The following is a 20,123-nucleotide window of genomic DNA, read 5'->3' on the forward strand; positions in this document are numbered from 1 at the left end:
ACTTATTATGATTCCAGGCAGCCTCTCTGCTAATCAGTTGTGTTGTGTTTCTGTCTTGCTAGTTGTTTGGCATAGGGTGTCCAGCACTGTAGCTTGCTGTTTGTTGAGTGGAGCTGGGTCTTAGCACTGAGATGGAAATCTCTCGGATAGCTTATGCTGTTTGATATATGTGGAACTGGGAGGTCTCTGGTGGACCAATGTCCTGAACTCTACTCTCCTACCTGAGAGGCCTGCGTACCACAAAAAAAAAAAAAAAAAAAAAAAAGAAAGGGAAGAAAATGCATGGGCAATATGGGATGTGGAAGTACTAATATGTTGAGGTGAGTCTTTCAGGATGAATGTGTCCATCTGGCACATAAGGATACAGGGCCGTCCAGATACAGGGGTCAGCATATGCAGAGAGAATAGCACATGGGTAAAAGATTCAAAGGTGTGGGTAGGGAACTACAAAATCGTTAGTACTGCAAGAGTGTACTGTGGAAGGCAGGGGGAGGTGGGAGATAGAATTTCAGAACTAGGTAGACCCTGTCTCATGAATAATATTTTATGTAAGTAGTCTCTACCTGTCCCTATGTACAGTAGAATGCCATTGATGGATTGTAATCAAGAGAGTAACATGGCTTTTTCTCCTAGGCTGTTATGAGAACAAAGATTTAAATAATAAATAAGTTATTCTTGGTGTAGTCCCTTCTTGAATCGCTTTAACTGTGCTATTATTATTATTTTTTATCCACTTTGGTATTTACACCCATCTTTTTCCCTCTTAGGCTCCTGACTTTAATTGATCCTGTACTCGTGCATTGGTTTCGATTATATGTCTTCATTGTTTGTCATTTAACAGCAAATATGTTTGGGTTGCTTATTATATGATTATAATTTTCCTGGAAGCATATTAGAGAAAGGATAGATTTGTCTTCACACAAGCATTTAGATAGGAAATGATGCTCATGTTCAGATGACTTTGTGAATCAAATTTTTCTTATGAAAATATTCGAATTGATATTAAAAATGTATTCACTCTTTTTTTGGCACTCAAGATTTTATTTTTATCTAAATAGAATGCACTAGAAAATCTTCAATCAGATGATAAGGTTTTATGAGAGTACAGCAATTATGCTGGATATAGAATCAATGTATGAAGATCAATGTAGTACTTTATATCAGGAACAAACAGTAATCTAAATTTGCAAAAAATAGTATTTACAAAACAAGTTAAATGAAAGCTTATCTAACAAAATCACCTTTATGGGAAAATAATATTTTATTTAAAAACCTCTAAACAAGATCTAAACAGTTGGAAAGATATGCTGTTTATGAAGGAAAAGACTTTTCTTCTGTCAAGATACCTATTCTCCATTAATTGAACTATGAACTAACCACAGTTTGAATAAAAATCCCAACAAGATTTTTCATGGAACTTGAAAGGTGATTCTAACATTTTCTTGGGAGAGCAAAAGACCAAGGCTATCTAAGACAATTTTTTTTTTGATTGCATGGCATTCATGTCTAATCCAGTGTGTTTCCATAGACTGAACTGTACACAAATCCAGGGTCAGCCACTATTAGATGTATGGCATGGTACTAATTATTGATACTTAACATCTTATGTGATATAGCCTTAGTTCCTTGCATAAAAGATATATACAAAGTGCCATGCATCATGCCTGGCATATACTAGGTACTAAGGGAAACACACATGCATACATATACAATCTTTAGAATGTACATTCAACGAATAGTTTTGCATTGATTTTTTTTTCAATGCTTTTGGGTGTTTATTTTTTTTTAACTTCTTTACTGGAGTATAATTGCTTTAATGTTGTGTTATTTTCTGCTGTATAACAAAGTGAATCAGCTATACATATACATATATTCCCATAGCTCCTCCCTCTTGCGTCTCCCTCCCACCCTCCCTATCCCACCCCTCTAGTGGTCACAAAGCACCGAGCTGATCTCCCTGTGCTATGCAGCTGCTTCCCACTAGCTATCTATTTTACATTTGGTAGTGTATATATGACCATGCTACTCTCTCACTTTATCCCAGCTTACCCTTCCCCCTCCTTGTGTCCTCAAGTCCATTCTCTAGTAGGTCTGTGTCTTTATTCCCATCTTGCCCCTAGGTTCTTCATGACAACTTGTTTTTGTTTTGTTTTGTTTTTTTAGATTCCATATATATGTGTTAGCACGCAATATTTGTTTTTCTCTTTTGGACTTACTTCACTCTGTATGACAGACTCTAAGTCCATCTACCTTACTCCAAATAACTCATTTTTTTTTATCACAGAGTAAATATGAGCCACATTTTATTTATCCATTCATCTGTTGGTGGACACTTAGGTTGTTTCCATGTCCTGGCTATTGTAAATACAGCTGCAATGAACATTGTGGTACATGACTCTTTTTGAATTATGGTTTTCTTAGGGTATATGCCCTCTAGTGGGATTGCTGGGTCATATGGTAGTTTTACTATTAGTTTTTAAGGAACCTCCATACTGTTCTCCATAGTGGCTGTATCAATTTACATTCCCACCAACAGTGCAAGAGGGTCCTCTTTTCTCCACACCCTCTCCAACGTTTACTGTTTGTAGCTTCTTTGATGATGGCCAGTCTGACTGGAGTGAGGAGATACCTCATTGTAGCTTTTTTTTTTTTTTTTTTTTTTTTTCTGTACGCAGGCCTCTCACTGTTGTGGCCTTTCCTGTTGCGGAGCACAGGATCTGATGCGCAGGCTCAGGGGCCATGGCTCATGGGCCTAGCCGCTCCGTGGCATGTGGGATCTTCCTAGACCGGGTCACGAACCCGTGTCCCCTGCATTGGCAGGCGGACTCTCAACCACTGTGCCACCAGGGAAGCCCTCCTCATTGTAGTTTTGATATGCATTTCTCTAATGATTAGTGAATTTGAGCATACTTTCATGTGTTTGTTGGCAATTTGTATATTTTCTTTGGAGAAATGTCTGTTTAGGTCTTCTTCCCATTTTAGGATTGGGTTGTTTGTTTTTTTTTTTTTTTTTTTTTTTTCCGGTATGCGGGCCTCTCACTGCTGTGGCCTCTCCCGTTGCGGAGCACAGGCTCCGCGGCCATGACTCAGGCTCAGTGGCCCCGCCGCTCCGCGGCATGTGGGATCTTCCCGGGCCGGGGCGCGAACCTGTGTCCTCTGCATCGGCAAGCAGACGCTCACCCACTGTGCCACCAGGGAAGCCCTTGTTTGTTTTTTTTGATATTGAGCTGCATGAGCTGCTTGTATATTTTGGAGATTAATCCTTTGTCACTTGCTTTGTTTGCAAATACTTTCTCCCATTCTCAGGGTTGTCTTTTGGTCTTGCTTGTGGTTTCCTTTGCTGTGCAAAAACTTTTAAGTTTCATTACATCCCATTTGTTTAGTTTTGTTTTTATTTCCATCTCTCTAGGAGGTGGGTCAAAAAGTACCTTGCTGTGATTTATGTCATAGGGTGTTCTTCCTATGTTTTCCTCTAAGACTTTGATGGTGTCTGGCCTTACATTTAGGTCTTTAATCCATTTTGAGTTTATTTTTGTGAATGGTGTTAGGGAGTGTTCTAATTTCATTCCTTTACTTATAACTCTCCAGTTTTCCCAGCACTATTGAAGAGGCTGTCTTTTCTCCATTGTATATTCTTGCCTCCTTTTCAAAGATAAGGTGACCCTATGTGCATGAGTTTATCTCTGGGCTTTCTATCCTGTACCATTGATCTATGTTTCTGTTTTTGTGCCAGTACCATACTTTCTTGATTACTGTAGCTTTGTAGTATAGTCTTAAGTCAGGGAGCCTGATTCCTCGAGCTCCGTGTTCTTTCTCAAGATTGCTTTGGCTATGCGGGGTCTTTTGGGTTTCCATACAAACTGTAAAATTCTCTGTTCTAGTTCTCTGAAAAATGCCATTGGGATTACATTGAATCAGTATATTGCTTTGTGTAGTATAGTCATTTTCACAATATTGATTCTTCCAATCCAAGATCATGGTAAACCTCTGCATCTGTTTGTATCTTCTTTAATTTCTTTTACCAGTGTCTTATAGTTTTCTGAGTACAGGTCTTTTACCTCCTTAGGTAGGTTTATTCCTAGGTATTTTATTCTTTTTGTTGCAATGGTAAATAGGAAAGTTTCCTTAATTTCTCTTTTGGATTTTTCATCATTAGTGTATAGGAATGCAAGACATTGCATTAGTTTTGTATCCTGCTACTTTACCAGATTCATTGCTTAGCTCTAGTAGCTTTCTAGTAGCATCTTTAGGATTCTCTATGTATAGTATCATATCATGTACAAACAGGAGGGTTTTAATTCTTCTTTTCCAATTTGGATTCCTTTTATTTCTTTTTCTTCTCTGATTGCTGTGGCTAAAAGTTACAAAACTGTGTTGAATAATAGCAGTGAGGGTGAGCAAGTTTGTCTTGTTCCTAATCTTAGTGGAAACGGTTTCAGTTTTTCACCATTGAGAATAATGTTGGCTGTTGGTTTGTCATATATGGCCTTTATTACGCTGAGGTAGGTTCCCTCTTTACCCACTTTCTGGAGAGTTTTTATCATAATGGGTGTTGAATTTTGTCATAGGCTCTTTCTGTATCTATTGAGATTATGATATGGTTTTACCCTTCAGTTTGTTAATATGCTGTATCACATTGATTGCTTTGTGCATATTGAAGAATCCTAGCATTCCTGGGATAAACCCCACTTGATCATAGTGTATGATCCTCTTAATGTGCTGTTGGATTCTGTTTGCTAGTATTTTGTTGAGGATTTTTGCATCTAAGTTCATCAATGATATTGCTCTGTAGTTATCATTTTTTGTGACATCTTTGTCTGGTTTTGGTATCAGAGTGATGGTGGGCTTGTAGAATGAGTTTGGGAGTGTTCCTCCCTCTGCTATATTTTGGAAGAGTTTGAGAAGGATAGCTGTTAGCGCTTCTCTAAATGTTTGATAGAATTCACCTGTGAATCCATCTGGTACTGGGCTTTTGTTTGTTGGAAGTTTTTAAATCACAGTTTCAATTTCAGGGCTTATTATTGGTCTGTTTATTTTTTCTATTTCTTCCTGGTTCAGTGTTGGAAGGTTGTACTTTTCTAAGAATTTGTCCATTTCTTCCAGGTTGTCCATTTTGTTGGCATATAGTTGCTTGTAGTAATCTCTCATGATCCTTTGTATTTCTGCAGGGTCAATTGTTAAACTTCTCCTTTTTCATTTCTAATTCTGTTGATTTGATCTTCTCCCATTTTTCTTGATGAGTCTGGCTAATGGTTTATCAAGTTTGTTTATCTTCTCAGAGAACTAGCTTTTAGTTTTTTTGATCTTTGCTATTGTTTCCTTCATTTCTTTTTCATTTATTTCTGATCTGATCTTTATGATTTCTTTCCATCTGCTAACTTTGGGGATTTCTATTCTTTCTCTAATTACTTTAAGTGTAATGTTAGGTTGTTCATTTGAGTTGTTTCTTGTTTCTTGGGATAGGATTGCATTGCTATAAACTTCCCTCTTAGAACTGCTTTTGTTGCATCCCATAGGTTTTGGGTCATCCTATTTTCATTGTCATTTATTTCTAGGTATTTTTTGATTTCTCCTTTGATTTCTTCAGTGACCTCTTGATTATTTAGCAGCATATTGTTTAGCCTCCATATGTTTGTATTTTTTACAGTTTTTTTTCCTGTAATTGTTATCTAGTCTCATAACATTATTGTCGGAAAAGGTACTTGGTACGATTTCAATTTTCTTAAATTTATCAAGGCTAGATTTTTGACCCAAGAAATGATCTATCCTGCAGAATGTTCCATGAGCACTGGAGAGGAAAGTATACTCTGTTGTTTTTGGATGGAAAGTCCTATAAATATCAATTAAGTCTATCTGGTCTAATATGTCTTTTAAAGCTTGTGTTTCCATATTTATTTTATTTTGGATGATCTGTCCATTGGTGAAAGTGGGGTGTTAAGGTCCCTTAGTATGATTGTGTTACTGTTGATTTCCCCTTTTATGGCTAATAGCATTTGCCTTACATATTGAGGTGCTCCTATGTCAGGTGCATAAATATTTAAAATTGTTATATCTTCTTGGATTGATCCCTTGATCATTATGTAGTGTCCTTCTTTGTCTCTTGTCATAGTCTTTATTTTAGAGTCTGTTTTGTCTGATATGAGAATTACTACTCCAGCTTTCTTTGATTTCCATTTGCATGGAATATCTTTTTCCATCCCTTCACTTTCAGTCTGTATGTGTCCCTAGGTCTAAAGTGGGTCTCTTGTAGACAGCATATATATGGGTGTTGTTTTTGTATCCATTCAGCCAGTCTGTGTCTTTTGGTGGAAGCACTTAATCCATTTATATTTAAGGTAATTATCGATATGTATGTTCCTATTACCATTTTCTTAATTGTTTTGTGTTTGTTATTGTAGGTCTTTTGCTTCTCTTGTGTTTCCTGCCTAGAGAAATTCCTTTAGTATTTGTTGTAAAGCTGGTTTTGTGGTGCTGAGTTTTCTTAACTCTTGATTGTGTGTAAAAGTTTTAATTTCTCAGTTGAATTTGAATGAGATCCTTGCTGGATAGAGTAATCTTGGTTGTAGGTTTTTGCCTTTCATCACTGTAAATATGTCCTGCCACTCCCTTCTGGCTTTCAGAGTTTCTGCTGACAGATCAGCTGTTAACGTATGGGGTTTCCCTTGTATGTTTTTTGATGCTTTTCCCTTGCTATTTTTAATATTTTTTCTTTGAAATTAAGTTTTGATAGTTTGATTAATAGTTGTCCTGGCATGTTTCTCCTTGGATTTATCCTGTATGGGACTCTCTGCACTTCCTGGGCTTGATTGACTATTTTGTTTCCCATATTAGGGAAGTTTTCATCTACAATTTGTTCACATATTTTCTCAGACCCTTTCCTTTTCTCTTCTTCTTCTGGGACCCTATAATTCAAATGTTGGTGCATTTACTGTTGTCCCAGAGGTCTCTGAGAGTGTCCTCAATTCTCTTCATTTTTTTTTTTCTTTATTCTGCTCTGTGTCAGTTATTTCCACGATTTTATCTTCCAGGTTAGTTATCCGTTCTTCTGCCTCAGTTATTCTGCTATTGCTTCCTTCTAGAGTATTTTTAATTTCATTTATTATTTTGCTCATTGTTTGTTTGCTCTTTAGTTCTCCTAGGTCGTTGTTAAATGTTTCTTGTATTTTCTCCATTATGTTTCTGAGATTTTGGATCATCTTTACTATCATTATTCTGATTTCTTTATCAGGTAGGCTGCCTATTTCTCTTCATTTGTTTGGTCTAGTGGGTTTTTGCCTTGCTCCTTCATCAGCTGCATATTTCTCTATTTTCTCGTTTTGTTTAACTTACTGTGTTTGTGGTCTCCTTTCACAGGCTGCAGGTTCATTGTTCCCATTATTTTTGCTGTTTGCCCCCAGTGGGTGAGGTTGGTTCAGTGGCTTGTGTAGTCTTCCTGGTGAAGGGGACTGGTGCCTGTGTTCTATTGGGTGGGGCTGTATCTTATCCTTCTTGTAGGCTGGGCCACATCCAGTGGTGTGTTTTGGAGTGTCTGTGAACTTAGTATGACTTTGGGCAGCCTCTCTGCTAATGGGTGGGGTTGTGTTCCTGTCTTGCTAGATGTTTGGCATGGGTCCTCCAACACTGGAGCTTTCTGGCCGTTCAGTGGAGCTGGGTATTAGCATTGAGATGATGATCTCTGGGAGAGTTCTTGCCGATTGATATTACATGGGGCCGAGAGGTTTCTGGTGGTCCAGTGTCCTGGACTTGGCACTCTCACCTCAAAGACTCAGGCCAACACCCGGCCCGAACAACAAGACCCTGCTAGCCTCACAGCTCTGAAGAAAAGGAAGAGAGAAAAAAAAATACAAAAAGAGAAAAATGAACAGACAGAACCCTAGGACAAATGGTAAAAGCAAACCTATGCAGACAGAATCACACAAAGGAGCATATACATACACACTCACAAAAAGAGAAAAAAGAAAAAATATATATATATATGTTAAAAAAAAAGAGAGCAAACAAACCAATAAACAAATCCACCAATGATAATAATGCACTAAATACTACACTAAGATAAACATAAGACCAGAAACAAATTAGATGCAGAAGGCAAACCCCATGTCTACATTTGCTCCAAAAGTCTACTGCCTGAATTTTGGGAACATTTGTTTTCTATTCCGGTATTCTTCTGATGCAGTGTTTATGAAGTTGATTGTGGGGATTTAATCTGCTACTCCTGAGGCTGCACAGAGAAATTTCCCTTTCTGTTTGTTTGCACAGCTCCTGGGGTTCAGCTATGGTTTTGGCCCTGCCTCTGCATGTAGGTCGCCCTTTCCCTGCCCAGACAGGAAGGGGTTAAAGTAGCTGCTGATTAGGGCTCTCTTGCTCTCTCAGTCTGGGAAGAGGGAGGGGTACGGTAATCATAATTGGAATGTGGGGTGAGCCTGAGGCGGCAGATGCCAGCGTGATGTTGCAACAGTCTGAGGTGTGCCGTGTGTTCTTCTGGGGAAGTTATCCCTGGATCTCGTGACCCTGGCAGTGGCGGGCTGCACAGGCTCCTGGGGGTAGGGGGGTGGGGTGGGTGTGGATCCTGCACTTGCACACAGGATTCTTGATGGCAGTGGCAGCAGCCTTAGTGTTTCACGCCCATCTCTGGGGTCTGAGCTGATACCCACGGCTTGCGTCCGTCTCTGCAGCTCGCTTCGGCAGTGCTCTGCCTTCTGTGGGCACATTGGGAAGGAATCCCCTCTTCTCGTGCACCCCGAAACAAAGGTCTCTTGCCTCTCCCGCAGGTCCAGACCTCTCCCCGGACTCCCTCCCGGCTAGCTGTGGTGCACTAACCCCTTCAGGCTGTCTTCAGGCAGCCAACCCCAGTCCTCTCCCTGGGGTCTGACCTCCAAAGCCCAAGCCTCAGCTCCCAGCCCCTGCCCCAGTGGGTGAGCAGACAGGCCTCTCAGACTGGTGAGAGCTGGTCAGCACCGATCCTTTGTGTGGGAATAGCTCCGCTTTGCCCTCTGCACCCTGTTGCTGTGCTCTCCTTTGTGACTCTGAAGCTTCCCCCCTCCCACCTCCCCCACCCTGTCTCCACCAGTGAAGGGGCTTCCTAGTGTGTGGAAACTTTGCCTCCTTCATGGCTCCCAGAGGTGCAGGTCCCATCACTATTCTTTTGTTTTTTCTTTTTTCTTTTGCCCTAGCTAGGTACATGGGGATTTTCTTGCCTTTTGGGAAGCCTGAGGTCTTCTGCCAGTGTTCAGTAGGTGTTCTGTAGGAGCTGTTCCACATGTAGGTGTATGTTTGATGTATTTGTGGGAAGGAAGGTGATCTCCATGTCTTACTCCTCTTCCATCTTGAAGGTCCCCCTCAAAAAGAATGTATTCACTCTTACCTATAGTGTCAAGCAGTTAAGCCAAAGACAGAACTACTTTGTTAGTCCAGTACACAATAGCAGACATGCAATCCTCATATTCAGGAAAAACTGTAAACTCAGAACCACTTTAAATGTTAATGTCTTTTGTTCCTAAACCAATGTCCCCACCATAACTCTCCTATAACTCATATTATCTCCATGTGGTAAGCATGATAATTTCCTATAAGCCAAACAAAAGGAAATTTAAACTTCAGGAAATGGAAAAGCAATATAGAAAGTTAGTGAAGGGCTTGAAAAGTACACTAGGAACATCAAGGATAAGAACCAAATGATTTGGGGAAATCCTTAGTTTTTGTTCTTAATACTAATGGTTGCATTCTGAAATTCAGCTAAGGAAGCTGAGTGGTGTTGAAAATGTTCCACATTGTGTTCTAGCAGATGGTTAAGTAGTGGTTTTTTGTTAACTCATTCATCTAAAGCTCCTTTATCTGTATTAAAATTGTACCAAAGGGAAAAAGTAGTTTCAGAAATGTTTGTGATCCTTTATTATGGGGGAAGAATCCATTTTCTATGATTTCTGTCAAGTGCAAAAACCTATTTAAAGGAATTAACTGTGATAATTCACTGCTTTGAATTCATTCCTTTTGCAGTATTGCTTCCCACACTTTCATTTTATGTCATTCAATTCAAGTATCTCTATCTTGAAGTTTTGTGATCAAAAATCTATACAAAGTGTGTGTGTGTGTGTGTGTGTGTGTGTCTCATGTATGCATCCTAAATAACAAAAACCTGTTTAAAATGCAACATTTGAGCACCTACTTTTGTTATAGGCTCCCTCATCTCTACTCTGCCAGCTAATGCCCATTGTTTGCCTGCTCATTGATTTTCAAATACATTTTTCTGCAGGGATTGTATCAGTCCTTGTCAAAATTTTGAGTTCACTTTTGAAGGTGGTCTTTATGTCTCTGTTTTTTTTCTAGGGGGAGGGGTAACAGACACTGCTTAAAATTAAATACAAGTGCTAAAAAACAGTTTTAGCAAAGTATCACAAAAGGAAACTGACAAATACAAGGAAAAGAAAATTGGCTTGTATTTTTATATACTGAAGTTTATTATTTGTGAATTTGGGGATCTGAGAGTTAATAAAGGGAAATAATAAGACTAATGTCTTAACTGGAAATTGTGCATCCCACCATGTTTGTTTTTCTAAGTAACATCTTTTTTTTTTTTTTTTTTTGCGGTATGCGGGCCTCTCACTGTTGTGGCCTCTCCCGTTGCGGAGCACAGGCTCCGGACGCGCAGGCTCAGCGGCCATGGCTCACGGGCCCAGCCGCTCCGCGGCATATGGGACCCTCCCAGACCGGGGCACGAACCCGTATCCCCTGCATCGGCAGGCGGACTCTCAACCACTTGCGCCACCAGGGAGGCCCTCTAAGTAACATCTTTAAAAGGCTGTTCTTTACTTCCAGTGACACTCTTATTACTCAAGAATGATTTTCACATGTGTTGTTAACAGCCTAGTTCCAAGCCATTAGTCCACCTTAGTCTTTTCAGTCCTCTAATTTTACCCATCCTGCCATGAATGCAGACAGACTGCATAATAGCTGGAGCAAAAATTGAAAGGCATGGGTCAATATTCAGTATCTACATGGCTCAGAAGAGCCATCTGAAGGATAAAACAAAATGGCACTAATAGCACTGATGCTCAACACAGAATTAGGAAGCTATTTAAATAATGTGCCATAGACTCTGAAGGTAGTTGCCAAAGAGGAGTTCCAAAAATATCTTGAGTAACAGGAGCATCAGTAAAATAGAGGACTCAACACATATTTGAATGAGTATATTCTAGTGTTAGCAAGAAATCCAGTACGATTTTCTAGAAATGTGGATTGGACTTTTTTATTAAAAAAAAAAAATTCATAGTTTCCCCTGTAATCTATATAGTGATTTAAAACTTTTTAAAAGTAAATATCTCTAAAATCAAAGAGGAAACAAAAATGAAATTTCTTTGTATTGGAATTAAAATTGCATCTGAATGTTTCATTCATTCATAATTTAATAGACTGTATTCACATTTTTACTTTCAAGCAGAACAGATAGACCAAAAATTCACACCATATTTCTCCTCTGTATTTTATTATTATTTTTTTTTATAAATTTATTTATTTTTATTTATTTATTTTTGGCTGTGTTGGGTCTTCGTTGCTGCTCACGGTCTTTCTCTAGTTGTGGTGAGCAGGGGCTACTCTTTGTTTCAGTGCGCGTGCTTCTCATTGCGGTGGCTTCTCTTGTTGCAGAGCCCAGGCTCTAGGCACGCAGGCTTCAGTAGTTGTGGCACATGCGCTCAGTGCTCTAGAGCACAGGCTCTAGTAGTTGTGGCACATGGGCTTCGTTGCTCCGTGGCATGTGGGATCTTCCCAGGCCGGGGCTCGAACCTGTGTCCCCCGCATTGGCAGGTGCATTCTTAACAACTGCACCACCAGGGAAGTCCCTCTCCTCTGTATTTTAATAACAGATTGATATTACCACCAACATTCATATATCCATCCATTTCACACACCCAGAAAATATTAATTGAATACCTGCTATAAGTACAGAGAATTAAATGATGAAACTGTACCTCACTATCTTTTATCCTCTTATATGACTACCTCTCCCAATAAGTTTAATTTCTTGAGAGCAAGGACTCTTTATTATTCACTCTCATATCCTTAGTGACTAAGCATACTGCTCAGAACATAGAAAATACTGAGAAAATGTTGAATAAATAAAAATGTTTTTTAACAACAATTTATAAAAGTTTATAGTACATTACATATTGCCTTTTGAGTTCTTATTCCAGTATCATCTTCCTCAAATCTACTGTGTATATTTTATGGGTCATTGATCTTGAATGCAAATCCCAAACTCTCCCCCGTTTTCTATATTTGGCAGATATCTGGTTTTCCACATTTTGCACAATAAAGTGTGTGTCTTAATGGAGACATGTAAGGCCTGTGATTGTCTTATGCCTGTTATTTTAGTCTGAACTCCTACTGCTCCCCCTCACCCCACTACATTCCATTTTGTTTCACAACTCTGGGAATTTACACATGCTCTTATATTTTGACCAGACTCTTCTTCTCTCTCTTGGGTGTAGCAGACTTCTACTCATTCTTTAAGACACACCCCAGTCATTTCCATGTTTATGAAATTTTATTGATACCCAGATGTAACCACTTCACCTTGTATGTCATCACTTTGCCTAATTTATACTTCTATTGAAATACTCCTCAAACCAAGTTCCAAGGAAACTGCTTCTGTAGGATACAATAACAAGTGTTATTGCAGGAGTAAAGGGAGCAGACTATCCTCTGGTCCAAAAAAAAATTGAGAAATTGTATATTATATAAAATAAAACAGATGTTTTCATTCCGGGAATCATCAGAGCCTTTTCAGTTCTCATGTTCATTGTGAATATAAGAGTAGACTACATAATATACAGTGTTTCCCATATATATTTCTCTGTGAAACCCATTTTTCACACAATACAGAGAATCCCATGGGACTCATGTATTCTACTAACTGTAGTTTGTGAAAACTTTGTTCTATTATTTTATTTTTTATAATTATTTCCTTAGAGCCTGTGGCTCCTTGAGATCAGGGTCTGTGTACTATGTATTACGATTTACTCTTTACTTAGTTAAATATGGATGATTGTTTGAAAATAGACTTAGTTTATAAATGAAATATCCTAAATCACATGTCAATATAAAGATAAGAAAAGTAATTTTTTCACCTATCTTATTTGTTTTGATTGTGTTTGACATAGTACATATATAAGCACTGGATAAATTAGTAATTAAGTGAAGCATGTAAATAAGGTGAAAATACAGATGAAATAGAGGGCTCAACACACATTTGGATGATTATATTCCAGTGTTAGCAAGAAATATGGTATGATTTTCTAGAAGTGTGAATTTGACCTTTTACACATTTGAAAAAAAACTCAGAGCTTCCCCTATAATCTATGTAGTGATTTTAAACTTTTATTTTTCTTATACTCTACCTTTTAGAAGTTAGGGTTTTTCATCTGTTGAATTTAATCATTGCAGTATATTTTTATCATTACAAAAATTTAAAGGTAATATACACAAAAGTTACATGTTTTTGTAAATATATAAATTATTTAATATTGGTAATTACTTAATGATGTTCATTATTTTGGACATTTTCAGTTGGAATTCTATAGAAAATGGCTAAATCATTTAAGCTATATTTAAACCTATATTTATAATATTTAAAAGGCATAATGTCTCTAATTTGAACTCTAAAAGAAATCTCTTTATAGTATAAGATAATAACAACAAAATATTCATACAGATGAACAGCAAAATTCTGCCCAGGTGCAAACATAGACATATACGTTTATATTTAGCTCTCTTCCATCTGAGACACGGTTCATATTGCTGATGAAGGTTTGTTCTCATATGTATTTAGTGAGCATCTGGATTAAAATGAGACTGAGACCCTTGTTACTCAAAATCAACAAAGTTGGTGGCAAGAGAAAGATTTTAATATTTAAAAAAACGACTTTGGGGGCCTCCCTGGTGGCGCAGTGGTTAAGAGTCCGCCTGCCGATGCAGGGGATACGGGTTCGTGCCCCGGTCTGGGAGGATCCCATATGCCGCGGAGCGGCTGGGCCCGTGAGCCATGGCCGCTGAGCCTGCGCGTCCGGAGCCTGTGCTCCGCAATGGGAGAGGCCACAACAGCGAGAGGCCCGCATACCGCAAAAAAAAAAAACAAAAAAAAAAACAAAAAAACGACTTTGGTAAATATTAAGTGATTTGAAGGACTTTCTTTGATGGTTTTATTGAATTCACTCTTTAATTCAATTAAAAGAAATAAAAATTTGGCAAAATTGTGTAGACATTCTATCCTTCCTTTTAAACATTATTTTCCAGTAGTTAGACCATAGCCTGAGAGGACAGATAAGCATTCCATTATCATTTCTCTTCTTTATTCCCCTCTATAATATAATTATTTTTCTTGAGTTATTACTTTAAAATACTGAGAGAAAGTAATTTTGACAGCAGTGTCCTTAAGGAACATTATCAAGTGGATCATTGAAACAACATTCCAAAATAGAGTAGTTATGAAACATAGAGGAGCATTAAAGGCCTGGAACTAATGATTGATCCTTATTGGTTAGGTACATGAATCTATATTTTTATTATACAATTTGACACAATTCCACCCTTCCATTGAAAATTTGTGTCTCTTTTCACTTTGGAGTTATACTTGTCTCCTAAACTACTCTCCAGATGCCCTGTTCAACACATGAAAATTTCATAAGACCATTTCTATTCAAAACAAAGGATAGGACTCAGGCTTATTCATACTATTCACCTCAATTAAGTGACAAAATCAATGAGGAGAATGGGCCATTCAAATACAAGTATTAATCATTCATTTTTACATGGCTTAACTTTTTTTTAATAAAAAAGAGTATAAAATAAAAACATCCAGAGTATCTTCTAGCAGAGTTAATATACATATTTAAACATTCATGAAAACATAAAAGGTGTGTTTGTTTAATAACAGCACTTCAACTGACAGTCCTCACTATGCTATCCACATAATATATGGATTTATGATAGCAGAAAAATAATGTTCTTGAAAGAAGACAATCAGTTAGGCAACAGGTACATGAAAAAGTGCTCAACATCACTAATCATCACAAATTAAAACCACAATGAGATATCATCTTACACCTGTTAGAATGGCTATTATAAAAAAGACAAGAGGTAACAAGTACTGGTGAGCATGTGGAGAAAAGGCAACCCTCATGCACTGTTGGTGGAAATGTAAATTGGTGCAGCCTCCATAGAAAATAGTATACAGGTGATGGTGTAATGCATGAGTGATGTGGAATGGTGGTTGCTGTGTATCTAAGGATTCAAAAACAGTCCCAACCCTCCCTCCTTCAACCCAGTGACCAGAGGAGTAAGGAAAAGAGATTCAGCCACAGCCAGTTTTCTAAGACAGGCAGAAACTGCTAGACATTTCAGCTGGTTATATAACGTAATTTACTTCTCTATAATCAATCTCAGAATTGAGACTTCTCCCAGTCAAGATTGTAGCTCTTAAATGTGTAGCAAGACTTTGACTCTTCAAACATATGTACATTTATATATATGATCAACATTGCCCACAAAATAAGTTCTATCTCCTTGACATGCCATCGATGGTTTTTACTACTAGTGGAATTGCTTTTCTCTGTTCCCTTGCCACTACATTTGACTTGCCCTACATTTTAGTTGAACTGGATAACTCACCATTCTCAAACTCACCATAGTTACTACTGCAGCCATACTTTTCTCACACTCTTTCTTCTGTCTGGCATACTATTCCCTTCGTGTCTAAGCCTACCAGTCATTCAAAGTGTAGGTTAAATGTCACCTCCACCTGGGAGTCATCTATTCTTCATAATCAGAAGGAACTAAATCTCCTTTTCAATATCAGCATGTTTAGCTTTCCCTTCTTTTCTGATTCTCTTTTCTCATTTATGTTATGGTTATCTACATTTGGATCCTCTCTTTTTTGAAACTGTAAATTCCTTGGAATCAAGAACTTTGTTTTTCCCCTCTTGAAGTTCACCTTAGCATCTAAGTTTATATGTGCGGTAAGTATGTGATACATTCTTTAATGGATGTCCTTCCTCTTCTGCATGCATTTTAACAAAAAGACTTTTAAATGTGAAACTTGAAATTTTGTAGGCAAAATGCTTTCCAACTCTGTACATGCTTATATGTCTATTAATAAATCTAAAATTGCGTTATGGTAGTTTTAAACTGATTTTATTTATGGCTGCTATTGTTTAAATTTTACCACGAGTCACATCATTAACCATTAAAAGCTGTAGTTTTTTTCTAATTCCAGCTTCTATTTACCCAGGCAAGCCCTACCAACTTTGTATTTGCACAACTTTCAAACCCTTGCAGCATTTTAGTGCTATTTTTAATTGTTGTCCTTTAGTCTATCCTTTCAAGTTATTTTTAGATCTTAATCAATTCTGCCAGTAAATAGACTAGCTATCTCCCTCCCTGCCCCCACGCCCTCATCATCAGCTCCAAGTAATATCCTCACAGGAGAAGCTTAGTTTCTCTGTCTTTAAGGAATTTATTAATAAAAATGAACAGGGCAGGAACTGGAATAGAGAACTGTCTTCTGATCTGCATCATTTGAAATCAGCACATAATGAATCCACCAGTATGATCATAATCCTCTATCTCACCCACAAAAATGTCATGAGAGACACTTCACTGTCTTACTGTAATCATCGAGGTTTTTTTTTATTTTTCTCAGTGTGATATCACAATAAAAAGAAGTGATTTCCTAGACCAATCAAGTAACTTAAAGCATTGTGTTATAAACCAGTTTACATTTTTTTGTAATTTATATAGTTCTCCAGTGTTAGATATACATTTATATTTTAATCAATACTAATACAGAAGGCCTTATTAATTCTTTCAAAAATAGTAAAAACTGATAGTTTTGATATACTATGCTAGGTATATACCAAAAAGGTGACTTGCTTCTAAGTATTTATTTATTTATTTTAAATTTTTATTGGGGTATATTTGATTTACAATGTTGTGTTAATTTCAGGTGTCCAGCAAAGTGAATCAATTGTATGTATACATATATCCACTCTTTTTTTAGATTCTTTTCTCATATAGGCCATTACAAAGTATTGAGTAGAGTCCCCTGTGCTATAATAGGTGCTTATAATAGGTTCTTATTAGTTGTCTACTTTACATATTGCAGTGTGTATACGTCAATCCCAATCTCCCAATTTATCTCCCCACCATATCACCTGGTAACCATAGGGTTTCTACATCTGTAACTCCACTACTGTCTTGTAACTAAGTTCATTTGTACCCTTTTTTTAGTTTCCATGTGTAAGCGATATCATATGATATTTGTCTTTCTGTGTCTGACTTACCTCACTCAGTATGCCAATCTCTAGGTCCATCCATGTTCCTGCAAGTGGCATTATTTTGTTCCTTTTTATGGCTGAGTAATATTCCATTGTATATATGTGCCACATCTTCTTTATCCATTCCTCTGTTGATGGACATTTAGGTTGCTTCCATGTCTTGGCTATTGTAAATAGTGCTGCAGTGAATATTGGGGTGCATGTATCTTTTTGAATTATGGTTTTCTCTGGTTATATGCCTAAGAGTGGGATTGCTGGGTCATATGGTAGTTCTATTTTTAGTTTTTAAAAACCACCATACTGTTCTCCATAGTGGCGGTATCAATTTATATTCCTACCAACAGTGTAGGAGGGTTCCCTTTTCTCCACACCCTCTCCAGCATAAAATGTTTGTAGATATTTGATGACGGCCATTCTGACCAGTGTGAGGTGATACCTCATTATAGTTTTAATTTTCATTTCTCTAATAATTAGTGATGTTGAGCATCCTTTTATGTGCTTTTTGGCCATCTGTATGTCTTCTGTGGACAAATGTCTATTTAGCTTCTGTCCATTTTTTGATCGGATTGTTTGGTTTTTCTGATATTGAGCTGCATGGGCTGTTTGTATATCTTGGAGATTAATCCCTTGTCAATTGCTTCATTTGCAAATATTTTCTCCCATTCTGAGGATTGTTTTCTCATCTTGTTTATGGTTTCCCTTGCTGTGCAAAAGCTTTTAAGTTTAATTTGATCCCATTTGTTTATATTTGTTATTTTCATTACTCTAGAAGGTGGATCAAAAAGTTCTTGCTGTGATTTATGTCAAAGAGTGTTCTGCCTATGTTTTCCTCTAAGAGTTTTATAATGTCCAGCCTTACATTTAGGTCTTTAATCCCTTTTGAGTTTACTTTTGTGTATGGTGTTAGGGAGTGTTCTAATTTCATTCTTCTATTTTTATTTATTTTAAAAAAATTATTTTTCCCTTTTTTTAAACATCTTTATTAGAGTATAATTGCTTTACATTGTTGTGTTAGTTGCTGCTCTATAACAAAGTGAATCTGCTACATGTATACATATATACACATATCCCCTCCCTCTTGTGTCTCCCTCCTAGCCTCCCTATCCCACCCCTCTAGGTGGTCACAAGGCACTGGGCTGATCTCCCTGTGCTATGCGGCTGCTTCCCACTAGCTATCTGTTTTACATTTGGTAGTGTATATATGTCACCGCCACTCTCTCAGCTTACCCTTCCCCCTCCCCATGTCCTGAAGTCCTTTCTCTACATCTGTGTCTTTATTCCTGTCCTGCCCCTAGGTTCTTCAGAACCTTTTTTTTTTTTAGATTCCATATATATGTGTTAGCATGTGGTATTTGTTTTTCTCTTTCTGACTTATTTCGCTCTGTATGACAGACTCTAAGTCCATCCACCTAACTACAAATAACTCAATTTTGTTTCTTTTCATGGCTGAGTAATATTCCATTGTGTATATGTGCCACACCTTATTTATCCATTCATCTATCAATGGACACTTTGGTTGCTTCCATGTCCTGGATATTGTAAATAGTGCTGAAATGAACATTGTGGTACATAACTATTTTTGAATTATGGTCTTCTCAGGATATGTGCCCAGTAGTGGGATTGCTCGGTCATATAGTAGTTCTATTTTTAGTTTTTTAAGGAACCTCCATACTGTTCTCTATAGTGACTGTATCAACTTACATTCTCACCAACAGTGCAAGAGTATTCCCTTTTCTCCACACTCTCTCCAGCATTTATTGTTTGTAGATTTTTTGATGATGGCCATTCTGACTGGTGTGAGGTGATACCTCACTGTAGTTTTCATTTGCATTTCTCAAATGATTTGTGATGTTGAGCATCCTTTCATGTGTTTGTTGGCAATCTGTATATCTTCTTTGGAGAAATGTCTATTTAGATCTTCTGCCCATTTTTGGATTGGGTTATTTGTTGTTTTGATATTGAGCTGCATGAGCGGCTTGTAAATTTTGGAGATTAATCCTTTGTCAGTTGCTTCATTGGCAAATATTTTCTCCCCTTCTGAGGGTTGTCTTTTTGTCTTGTTTATGGCTTCCTTTGCTGTGCAGAAACTTTTAAGTTTTATTAGGTCCCATTTGTTTAGTTTTGTTTTTATTTCCATTTCTCTAGGAGGTGGGTCTAAAAGGTCCTTACTGTGATTTATGTCATAGAGTGTTCTGCCTATGTTTTCCTCTAAGAGATTTATACTGTCTGGCCTTACATTTAGGTCTTTAATCCATTTTGAGTTTATTTTTGTGTATGGTGTTCGGGAGTGTTCTAATTTCATTCTTTTCCATGTAGCTGTCCAGTTTTCCCAGCACCACTTATTGAAGAGACTGTCCTTTCCTCATTGTATATTCTTGACTCCTTTGTCATAGATTAGGTGACCATAGGTATGTGGGTTTATATCTGGACTTTCTATCCTGTCCCATTGATCTATATTACTGTTCTGGGGCCAGTACCATACTGTTTTGATGACTGTAACTTTCTAGTATAGTCTGAACTCAAGGAGCCTGATTCCTCCATCTCTGTTTTTCTTTCTCAAGGTTGCTTTTGTTACTCAGGGTCTTTTGTGTTTCCATACAAATTGTAAAATTTTTTGTTCTAATTCTGTGAAAAATGTCATTGGTAATTTTACAGGGATTGCATTGAATCTGTAGACTGCTTTGGGTAGTATAGTCATTTTCACAGTATTGATTCTTCCAATCCAAGAACATGGTATATCTCTCCATCTCTTTGTGTCATCTTTGATTTCTTTCATCAATATCTTATAGTTTTCTG

The sequence above is a fragment of the Mesoplodon densirostris genome, chromosome 6 (genome assembly GCF_025265405.1).
Source record: "Mesoplodon densirostris isolate mMesDen1 chromosome 6, mMesDen1 primary haplotype, whole genome shotgun sequence".
Classification (NCBI taxonomy): domain Eukaryota; kingdom Metazoa; phylum Chordata; class Mammalia; order Artiodactyla; family Ziphiidae; genus Mesoplodon; species Mesoplodon densirostris.